General features: G+C 42.8%; 1 protein-coding gene across 5 annotated transcripts in view; it reads left to right on the top strand.

Annotated features, from left to right (window-relative positions):
* The window catches only part of Alp6 (Alkaline phosphatase 6), a 125,361-nt gene that overhangs the window by 96,660 nt on the left and 16,514 nt on the right, over positions 1 to 12,187 (top strand). The gene's annotated exons all lie outside the window — the stretch shown is intronic.

Here is a 12,187-nt window from a genome sequence, read left to right as displayed (position 1 = left end):
ACGTAGACATCATGGAACGATCAGTAAAAGAAGTAACTGATCTCCAATCTCCAATTCTCTCTGTTTTTCGCTTCGCTTTCTGGAAAACCTCGCCTTTTCATCTCTTCATCCACTTGTTTGCGCCATCTATTCCTTGGCCTGTCAATTCTGCGTGCACCGCCAAGCGGTTCGTATTTATACGCCTTTTTAGCGGGTTCATCTTCGCCCATTCTTATGATATGGCCAAGACAACGCAATCGCTGCATCTCGATACGTTTAACTATATTGATGTCGTTGTACAGCAGATACAGCTCGTGGTTCATGCGACGTCGATATTCACCATCAACGCAGATTGGTCCGTAGATTTTTCGAAAAATTTTTCTCTCAAACACACCAAGCACTGTCATGTCTGCCTGCGCAAGTACCCAGGCTTCGGAACCATACATCAGCACGGGTAGTATCAGTGTTTTGTAGAGCATTATTTCTGTTTGACGAGATGTGGCTTTGCTTTTAAACTGCTTACTTAAACCAAAGTAGCATCCGTTGGCCAATACAATTCTTCTCTTTGTTTCACAACTGATGTCGTTTGTTGTGTTTACGAAGGTGCCGAGGTAGACGAAGTCTTTTACTACCTCAAAATTATAGGAACCAACTTCCACAGTTGGTCCGAGCTCAATGGACGCATTGCGCGTCGACACCATTAACTTTGTCTTCTCACCGTTTGCCGCCAGACCCAGTTTAGCAGATTCTCCTTCGACCTTCCTAAAGGTATCAGTTACTTCTTTTACTGATCGTCCCATGATGTGGCTATTGGTGTAAAATGTGCCATTTCTTTTGACATTTGCCTCTCGTACAACCTTTTCCAGCAGGATGTTGAAGAGATCACACGAAAGGCTGTCTCCTTGACTGAAACCTCTTTTGGTACTAAACTCTTCGGAAAGGTTCTTTCCTATTTTAACTGAGGACCTCGTGTCAGTTAAAGTCATCTTACAAAGCCGGATGAGCTTTGCGGGGATACCAAATTCAGACATGGCTTGGAATACCTTTGAACGCAGCGGGCTGTCGAAGGCTGCTTTATAATCGACAAATAGGTGGTAGGTGTCGATCTGCATCTCTTGGGTCTTCTCCAGGATTTGCCGCAGGGTAAATATCTGGTCAATGGTGCACTTGCCAGGTCTAAAGCCGCATTGGTATGGTCCAATTATCTCGTTGACCATAGGCTTTAGTCGTTCGCACAATATCCCTGACACGATCTTGTAGGCAATAGGGAGTAGACTTATGCCGCTATAGTTAGAGCATACAGTCTTATCTCCCTTCTTATGGAGGTGGGCACAGGATACTCAGGTTCCAATCGTCGGGTACTTGTTCTTCCTGCCAGATGATGCTAACTAGCTGATGAATAAACCTTATCACCGTGTCGCCTCCGGTTTTGAACAGCCCGGCTGGTAAGCCATCGGCTCCTGCTGCCTTATTATTCTTCAGCCGATTTATTGCTGTCTTTACCTCATCTTGGCTGGGCGGTATATATTCAATCCCATCTTCTGGTATTGGATCTGTGGTATCTTCGTCGTCTTCGCTGCTATTGGATAGCAACAGTTTTGAAAAATTTTCTTTCCATATCCTGAACACACTATCTGTATCACTTACCAAATTACCTTGCTGGTCTCTACAGTAGAATGTGCCTGTACCATAGCCATCAGTTTGATGCTTGATTCTTTGGTAGAATTTTCGGATTCCTGTACATCTCGATTTTTTCACACTCCCGCTTATCCATCTCTCTCTTTTTCCTGCGGAAAGACGTTTCTCCTCTCTCCTTTTCTCCCGATATCTCTCTCGTGTGCTACGAGTTGCTACGGATTGTAAAGTAGCCCTAAATGTCGTTTTTTTCGGTAGCAGCACGACACTTCTGATCATACCATGGATTCCTTGGTGGAGGTCTCTGGTATCCAAGTATTGATTCTGCGGCTGTTTGCATGGAGTGGGCAATACTTTACCAATGCGCTGATATGTTATCGGGATGAGGAGTGCTTTGATTAAGCAATTGGGCTAGTTGAGTGGAATATGCTGTGGCTATCTGTTGTGATTGCAGCTTACCGATGTCTGACTTTCGTGTTGTGTCTGTTCGTACTTTTTTTGCTACGTTTAACCGGGTGCGTACCTTTGCTGCAACAAGGTAGTGGTCCGAGTCTATGTTTGCTCCTCGGAACGAACGCACATCCAAAACGCTCGATGAATGTCTTCCATCTATCACAATATGGAATCGACAGACCCGTTCGAGAGATATCTTGCGCTCCAACCACTTCTCAAGATGTCATAGGGGCTTTTTGCACCTTTCCGGCTATTTTCTCAGGAAGTATGGACCTGCCCCTGATGAAACTTGTACCGTCGTATGGGGGGAAGTGAATACAAGCTGCTGCAACAAAAATCAAAGCGATTGGAGAGCAGGTCCTAAACTGAACCTATCCGAAATTTTGTGTGGGAGGTGCCCGAAGGAGTGGACCGATTGATCACAACGTGATCAATTTGATTTCTTGTTATCTGATCTGGAGACAGCCAGGTGCCCTTGTGGATGTCGAGATGTTGAAATCTGGTGCTGCTAACTACCATGCCTCATACCATTGTCAGATGTTTCACTGTGGAGACTGAATTTTCCGACTGTTAGGCCAAAGATATTTTCGAGTAGACTAATTTTAATGTCATGTGCAGGACACCGGTCATATGTTTTTTCTAAGCGCTCATAAAATATATCTTTGTTCAGTTCGTCCTTGTCTTCAGTGGTTGCATGAGCGCAAATAAAGCTGATGTTGAAGAATTTTGCTTTTATTCGAATTGTAGCAAGTCTTTCATTCAGGTCTTAAAGTGAACTTATCGGAAATTTTGTGAGGGAGGTACCGGATGGAGTGGACAAATATAGTCCATATTTGAACCTGATCTATATCTGGTAGATATATTAGGATGTGTAAAGTATGGACCAATTCGGCCACTCCCTTCAAGAGTTACCGTACGAACAATATTTCCGAACATTTTTGAACTTTTGTGGGGGAGGTACTTGAGCAGTGGACCGATATGACTTATCTTCGAACTTAAACTATGTTTGCACAAAATATTTCTAAGGCCAAATTTTGGACTAAATCGAAAGATACGTTCGAGAGTAACCTTGCACTCCAACCACCTCCCACGGTCATAGGGTTTTTTTGCAACTTTCAGGCTATTTTCTCAGGAAGTGTGTACTTTCCACTGATGAAACTGGTACCGACGTATGGGGGGCAGTGAATACAAGTTGCTAAAACAAAAATCAAAGCGATTGGAGAGCAGGACCTAAACTGATCTTATCCGAAATTTTGTGTGGTAGGTACCTGAAGGAATAGATGGAGTCCATACTGAAACCTCATCTAAGTCTGGTAGACATTTTACGATTTGCAAAGTATAGATCAAATCGGTGACTCCCTTCAAGAGTTATTGTGCATACAAATTTTCCGAACATTTTCGAGCTTTTGTGGGGAAGGTACTTGAAGGAGTGGACCGATATAACCCATCTTCGAACTTAAATATTACGAAAGCTAAATTTTGGACCGAATCGGTTGATCCGTTCGAGAGTTATCGTGCGCTCCAGCCAGACAGATAGACAGACTGACGGACATTGCTCAATCGACTCCAAATTGTCTGAAACACATTTTGTCCAAACATACTTGGGGTCTAAAACCATTATGTCGATGAGGCACATTTTGCCCGTATGAATGTGTATATACCCTCGTTAGCATAAATGCTGAGGGTATAAAAATATCGAAAATCGGAAGGTACCGTTCTATGGGGGCCATATCAAAACTTGGGCCCTCACCGACAAATTTCTGGTAGAGAGTTGTATAGCCCCAAGGAACTCTAAATTCAAAATGTCAGCCCTTTCGGTGTGATAATGATGCTTAAACCTTTAAAATACAGAAAATCTGGAGGTACCGAGCACCTGCACCGATGAATTTCTGGAAGGAAGTATAGTAGCACCAATGAAGATTAAATACAACATTTCAACTATTTCAGTGTGATAATGAAGCTATAATCTTGAAAATACCGAAAATCGGGAGGTACCGTTCTATGGGCGCTATATTGAAACTTGGACCTGCCCCGATACATTTCAAATTTCTGGGAGAAAGTTTTGTAGCCCAAATGAAGATTAAATACAAAATTTCAACTATTTAAGAGTAGTAATGAGGCAAAAAGGCGTATAAATACGGACCGCTTGGCGGTGCACGCAGAATTGGCAGGCCAAGGAATAGATGGCGCAAACAAGTGGATGATGAGATGAAAAGGTGTTCCAGTGTTCCAGAGTGCGAAGCAATAAATAGAGAGGAATGGAGATATTTTCTTAGTTCGGCCTATGGAACAAATGTTCTGTAATGGGTAAGCTAAGTAAGTAATTAATGAGGCAAAAACCTTTAAAATATCGAAAATCGGGAGCCACCGTTTGGACGGACAAGGTTATATTGACTTTGAATTTTATGCTGATTAAGAATAGAAGAGTATATACTTTATAGGGTCTCCGATGTGTTACAAACGTAAAAGCGAATTTAATGTACCCTCCACACTATGGAGGGTATAAAAATCACAAACTGATATTTCACATTTAATTTTTTTTTTTTGTAGCTTTTTGTAGCTTTAGCGGTATGCCCCGCTAACAAATAAATATATTCATATGTGTTCATATGTATAAATGAATAGCAATTTCCTTGAATCCTTAATAAATTACAATGATTGCGGCATTGAACGGATTGTAAAGTGAATACATTTCCATTCTTAATGCTGGTGCATTTATTGATTTGTACGCAGCTGCGTTACCATTACCAGAACAAGTACCGCCAGCAACACCACTGAGGTTAGGTTTTCAATTTTCACAGATGGCCTGATGGGGCCAACTGACAGCTGTAGGAGTAGATGGCACGACAACATCAGCCGCATTGGCCGCACACACACACACACACACACACTCTCACAGAAATACATTACCACAATAGTCATCGCATTCAGGCTATTGCTGTTCGTTGTAATGGCCATGGAAATATGGAAATGTAGGCCAACATGTATCTGCCAACAGATACTAGGCACTTGAGTGGCATTATTTGTTGTTGTTTGTTGTTTTCATGCTGCTGTTTATTCGTTTTTCTTGCTGTTGTTGTTATGTTTTTCCATTGCTGGTGATTGCTGCTGCTGCTGTTTTCACTCTCTTCCAACATTATTTGTCCTATATTTGTAATATCTTACATAAGCACTTCTTCATACCGAAAATGAAAAACTAAAAGAAGAAATAAGAAAAACAACAACAAAAACACAAAGCAGCAAATGGATATCTGCCGACAAATGAATAACCAACCAACCACTGCAGTGGGAATTGAACATTAATGGAAGAATATTGTGTCCATTATAATTGAATATGTTAATGAGGTACATCCAAATACATGCATATAAAGGAGCAATGGTAGGAGGCTGGGTGGAGGTGAGGAATTGGAGTTTAGTTTATAAATTGAAATTAATGTTTAATTTAATAATAAAATAGAAATATGTATGTAATTGAATATATTGAACATATTTTCCATAGGAGCAACATGGTTCTTCGGAAGGTAAAAATAAGTAGTAATTTATACTAAATCGATCAGAGTCCCTCGGGCGGAGAAACTAACTAAAATTATATTATTGGAATATTTATGAAGGAAGAAATTTCTCACATCAATGAGTGAAGCTCCATTAAATATTTAGCCCAATAGAAGGAAGTTGTGATTCAGAATTCGACTTTCGATAGAAGATTCCTACGGAGGGGTTCTATTCTATAGAAGCCTCCTACGGAGGTCTTCTATACTATAGAAGCCTCCTATGGAGGTCTTTCATTCTATAGAAGCCTCCTACGGAGGTTTTCTATACTATAGAAGCCTCCTACGGAGGTTTTCTATACTGTAGAAGCCTCCTACGGAGGTTTTCTATACTATAGAAGCCTCCTACGGAGGTTTTCTATACTATAGAAGCCTCCTACGGAGGTTTTCTATACTATAGAAGCCTCCTACGGAGGTTTTCTATACTATAGAAGCCTCCTAAGGAGGTTTTCTATACTATAGCCTCCGTAGGAGGCTTCTATAGCATAGAAGACATCCGTAGGAGTCTTCTATATTTTATAGAAGCCCCCCTACGGAGGTCTTCTAATCTATAGAAGCCACCTACGGAGGTCTTCTAATCTATAGAAGCCACCTACGGAGGTCTTCTATTCTATAGAAGCCCCCTACGGAGGTCTTCTGTTCTATAGAAGCCCCCTACGGAGGTCTTCTATTCTATAGAAGCCCCCTACGGAGGTCTTCTATTCTATAGAAGCCCCCTACGGAGGTCTTCTATTCTATAGAAGCCAACTCAGAGGTCTTCTATTCTATAGAAGCCTCCTACGGAGGTCTTCTTTTCTATAGCATTCTCCTACGGAGGTCTTCTTTTCTATAGAAGCCTCCTACGGAGGATTTCTCTTCTATAGAAGCCTCCTACGGAGTTCTTCTATTCTATAGAAGCCTCCTACGGAGTTCTTCTATTCTATAGAAGCCCCCTACGGAGGTCTTCTATTCTATAGAAGCCAACTACGGAGGTCTTCTATTCTATAGAAGCCTCCTACGGAGGTCTTCTTTTCTATAGCATTCTCCTACGGAGGTCTTCTTTTCTATAGAAGCCTCCTACGGAGGTCTTCTATTGTATAGAAGCCTCCTACGGAGGTCTTCTATTCTATAGAAGCCCCCTACGGAGGTCTTCTATTCTATAGAAGCCCCCTACGGAGGTCTTCTATTCTATAGAAGCCAACTACGGAGGTCTTCTATTCTATAGAAGCCTCCTACGGAGGTCTTCTTTTCTATAGCATTCTCCTACGGAGGTCTTCTTTTCTATAGAAGCCTCCTACAGAGGATTTCTCTTCTATAGAAGCCTCCTACGGAGTTCTTCTATTCTATAGAAGCCTCCTACGGAGTTCTTCTATTCTATAGAAGCCTCCTACGGAGTTCTTCTATTCTATAGAAGCCTCCTACGGAGTTCTTCTATTCTATAGAAGCCTCCTACGGAGTTCTTCTATTCTATAGAAGCCCCCTACGGAGGTCTTCTATTCTATAGAAGCCAACTACGGAGGTCTTCTATTCTATAGAAGCCTCCTACGGAGGTCTTCTTTTCTATAGCATTCTCCTACGGAGGTCTTCTTTTCTATAGAAGCCCCCTACGGAGGTCTTCTATTCTATAGAAGCCCCCTACGGAGGTCTTCTATTCTATAGAAGCCCCCTACGGAGGTCTTCTATTCTATAGAAGCCCCCTACGGAGGTCTTCTATTCTATAGAAGCCCCCTACGGAGGTCTTCTATTCTATAGAAGCCAACTACGGAGGTCTTCTATTCTATAGAAGCCTCCTACGGAGGTCTTCTTTTCTATAGCATTCTCCTACGGAGGTCTTCTTTTCTATAGAAGCCTCCTACGGAGGATTTCTCTTCTATAGAAGCCTCCTACGGAGTTCTTCTATTCTATAGAAGCCTCCTACGGAGTTCTTCTATTCTATAGAAGCCTCCTACGGAGTTCTTCTATTCTATAGAAGCCTCCTGCGGGGTTCTTCTATTCAATGGAAGGCTCCTACGTAATTATTCTATTCTATGGAAGCCTCCTACGGAGTCCTTCTATTCTATAGAAGCCTCATACGGAGGTCTTCTATTCTATACAATCCTCCTACGGAGGTCTTCTATTCTATAGAAGCCTCCTACGTAGGTCCTCTTTTCTATAGAAGCCCGCTACGGAGGTCCTTTATTCTATAGAACCCTCCTACCGAGGTCTTCTATTCTATAGAAGCCTCCTACGGAGGACTTCTATTCTATCGAAGTCTCCTACGGAGGTCTTCTATTCTATCGAAGCCTCCTGCGGAGGTCTTCTATTCTATCGAAACCTCCTGCGGAGGGCTTCTATTTTACAGAGCCCCCTACGTAAGTCTTCTATTCCATAGAAGCCTCCTACCGAGTTATTCTATTCTATAGAAGCCTCCTACGGAGGTCTTCTATTCTATAGAAGCCTCCTACGGAGGTCTTCTATTCTATAGAAGCCTCCTACGGAGGTCTTCTATTCTATAGAAGCCTCCTACGGAGGTCTTCTATTCTATAGAAGCCTCCTACGGAGGTCTTCTATTCTATAGAAGCCTCCTACGGAGGTCTTCTATTCTATAGAAGCCTTTTACGGAGGTCTTCTATTCTATAGAAGCCTTTTACGGAGGTCTTCTATTGTATAGAAGCCTCCTACGGAGGTATCCTCTTCTATAGAAGCCTCCTACGGAAGTCTTCTATTCTACAGAAGCCTCCTACCGAGGTCTTCTATTCTATAGAAGCCTCCTACCGAGGTCTTCTCCTACGGAGGTCTTTTATTCTATAGAAGCCTCCTACGGAGGTCTTCTATTCTATAGAAGCCTACTACGGAGGTCTTCTATTCTATAGAAGCCTCCTACGGAGGTCTTCTATTCTGTAGAAGCCTCCAAGTGAGGTCTCCTCTTCTATAGAAGCCCCCTAAGGAGGTCTCCTATTCTATAGCAGCCCCCTAAGGAGGTCTTCTATTCTATAGAAGCCTCCAACCGAGGTCTTCTATTCTATAGAAGACTCCTACCGAGGTCTTCTATTCTATAGAAGCCTCCTACGGAAGTCTTCTATTCTATAGAAGCCTCCTACGGAAGTCTTCTACTCTATAGAAGCCTCCTACCGAGGTCTTCTATTCTATAGAAGCCTCCTACGGAGGTCTTCTTTTCTATAGGATTCTCCTACGGAGGTCTTCTTTTCTATAGAAGCCTCCTACCGAGGTCTTCTATTATATAGAAGCCTCCTACGGAGGTCTTCTATTATATAGAAGCCTCCTACGGAGGTCTTCTATTATATAGAAGCCTCCTACGGAGGTCTTCTATTATATAGAAGCCTCCTTCGGAGGTCTTCTATTATATAGAAACCTCCTACGGAGGTCTTCTATTCTATAGAATCCTCCTACGGAGGTCTTCTTTTCTATAGAAGCCTCCTACGGAGGATTTCTATTCTATAGAAACCTCCTACAGAGGATTTTATTCTATAGAAGCCTCCTACGGAGGTCTTCTATTATATAGAAGCCTCCTACGGAGGTCTTCTATTATATAGAAGCCTCCTACGGAGGTCTTCTATTATATAGAAGCCTCCTACGGAGGTCTTCTATCCTACGGAGGTCTTCTATTTTATAGAATCCTCCTACGGAGGTCTTCTTTTCTATAGCATTCTCCTACGGAGGTCATCTATTCTGTAGAATCCTCCTACGGAGGTCTTCTTTTCTATAGCATTCTCCTACGGAGGTCTTCTTTTCTATAGAAGCCACCTACGGAGGATTTCTCTTCTATAGAAGCCTCCTACGGAGTTCTTCTATTCTATAGAAGCCTCCTACGGAGTTCTTCTATTCTATAGAAGCCTCCTGCGGAGTTCTTCTATTCTATAGAAGCCTCCTACAGAGTTCTTCTATTCTATGGAAGCCTCCTACGGAGTCCTTCTATTCTATAGAAGCCTCCTACGGAGGTCTTCTATTCTACAGAAGCCTCCTACCGAGGTCTTCTATTCTATAGAAGCCTCCTACGGAGTTCTTCTATTCTATAGAAGCCTCCTACGGAGGTCTTCTATTCTATAGAAGCCTCCTACGGAGGTCTTCTATTCTATAGAAGCCTCCTACGGAGGTCTTCTATTCTATAGAAGCCTCCTACCGAGGTCTTCTCCTACGGAGGTCTTTTATTCTATAGAAGCCTCCTACGGAGGTCTTCTATTCTATAGAAGCCTCCTACGGAGGTCTTCTATTCTATAGAAGCCTACTACGGAGGTCTTCTATTCTACAGAAGCCTCCTACCGAGGTCTTCTATTCTACAGAAGCCTCCTACCGAGGTCTTCTATTCTATAGAAGCCTCCTACGGAGGTCTTCTATTCTATAGAAGCCTCCTACGGAGGTCTTCTATTCTATAGAAGCCTTTTACGGAGGTCTTCTATTGTATAGAAGCCTCCTACGGAGGTATCCTCTTCTATAGAAGCCTCCTACGGAAGTCTTCTATTCTACAGAAGCCTCCTACCGAGGTCTTCTATTCTATAGAAGCCTCCTACCGAGGTCTTCTCCTACGGAGGTCTTTTATTCTATAGAAGCCTCCTACGGAGGTCTTCTATTCTATAGAAGCCTACTACGGAGGTCTTCTATTCTATAGAAGCCTCCTACGGAGGTCTTCTATTCTGTAGAAGCCTCCAAGTGAGGTCTCCTCTTCTATAGAAGCCCCCTAAGGAGGTCTCCTATTCTATAGCAGCCCCCTAAGGAGGTCTTCTATTCTATAGAAGCCTCCAACCGAGGTCTTCTATTCTATAGAAGACTCCTACCGAGGTCTTCTATTCTATAGAAGCCTCCTACGGAAGTCTTCTATTCTATAGAAGCCTCCTACGGAAGTCTTCTATTCTATAGAAGCCTCCTACCGAGGTCTTCTATTCTATAGAAGCCTCCTACGGAGGTCTTCTTTTCTATAGGATTCTCCTACGGAGGTCTTCTTTTCTATAGAAGCCTCCTACGGAGGTCTTCTATTATATAGAAGCCTCCAACGGAGGTCTTCTATTATATAGAAACCTCCTACGGAGGTCTTCTATTCTATAGAATCCTCCTACGGAGGTCTTCTTTTCTATAGAAGCCTCCTACGGAGGATTTCTATTCTATAGAAACCTCCTACAGAGGATTTTATTCTATAGAAGCCTCCTACGGAGGTCTTCTATTATATAGAAGCCTCCTACGGAGGTCTTCTATCCTACGGAGGTCTTCTATTTTATAGAATCCTCCTACGGAGGTCTTCTTTTCTATAGCATTCTCCTACGGAGGTCATCTATTCTGTAGAATCCTCCTACGGAGGTCTTCTTTTCTATAGCATTCTCCTACGGAGGTCTTCTTTTCTATAGAAGCCACCTACGGAGGATTTCTCTTCTATAGAAGCCTCCTACGGAGTTCTTCTATTCTATAGAAGCCTCCTACGGAGTTCTTCTATTCTATAGAAGCCTCCTACGGAGTTCTTCTATTCTATAGAAGCCTCCTGCGGAGTTCTTCTATTCTATAGAAGCCTCCTACAGAGGTCTTCTATTCTATAGAAGCCTCCTACCGAGGTCTTCTCCTACGGAGGTCTTTTATTCTATAGAAGCCTCCTACGGAGGTCTTCTATTCTATAGAAGCCTACTACGGAGGTCTTCTATTCTACAGAAGCCTCCTACCGAGGTCTTCTATTCTATAGAAGCCTCCTACGGAGTTCTTCTATTCTATAGAAGCCTCCTACGGAGGTCTTCTATTCTATCGAAGCCTCCTGCGGAGGGCTTCTATTTTACAGAGCCCCCTACGTAAGTCTTCTATTCTACAGAAGCCTCCTACCGAGGTCTTCTATTCTATAGAAGCCTCCTACGGAGTTCTTCTATTCTATAGAAGCCTCCTACGGAGGTCTTCTATTCTATAGAAGCCTCCTACGGAGGTCTTCTATTCTATAGAAGCCTCCTACGGAGGTCTTCTATTCTATAGAAGCCTCCTACCGAGGTCTTCTCCTACGGAGGTCTTTTATTCTATAGAAGCCTCCTACGGAGGTCTTCTATTCTATAGAAGCCTACTACGGAGGTCTTCTATTCTACAGAAGCCTCCTACCGAGGTCTTCTATTCTATAGAAGCCTCCTACGGAGTTCTTCTATTCTATAGAAGCCTCCTACGGAGGTCTTCTATTCTATAGAAGCCTACTACGGAGGTCTTCTATTCTACAGAAGCCTCCTACGGAGGATTTCTCTTCTATAGAAGCCTCCTACGGAGTTCTTCTATTCTATAGAAGCCTCCTACGGAGGTCTTCTATTCTATAGAAGCCTCCTACGGAGGTCTTCTATTCTATAGAAGCCTCCTACGGAGGTCTTCTATTCTATAGAACCCTCCTACGGAGGCCTTTTATTCTATAGAAACCAGCTACGGATGTAGCTCCGTGGGAAGAATAGAAGACCTCGGCAAGAGGCTTCTATAGAATGGAAGACCTCCGTAGGAGGCTTCTATAGAACAGAAGACCTCCGCAGAACTCCGTAGGAGGCTTCTATAGAATAGAAGACCTCCGTAGGATGTGGAATGTTAAAAAGGCTGGAGTGTTAAAACATCGAGATGTAATGTAGCCAGAATGAACTCCAAAAATGCTAGCAAAG

The sequence above is a fragment of the Musca autumnalis genome, unplaced genomic scaffold (assembly GCF_047663935.1).
Source record: "Musca autumnalis isolate F117 unplaced genomic scaffold, ASM4766393v1 scaffold_5, whole genome shotgun sequence".
Classification (NCBI taxonomy): Eukaryota; Metazoa; Arthropoda; class Insecta; order Diptera; family Muscidae; genus Musca; species Musca autumnalis.
This window is presented reverse-complemented; position numbering and strand designations above follow the sequence as displayed.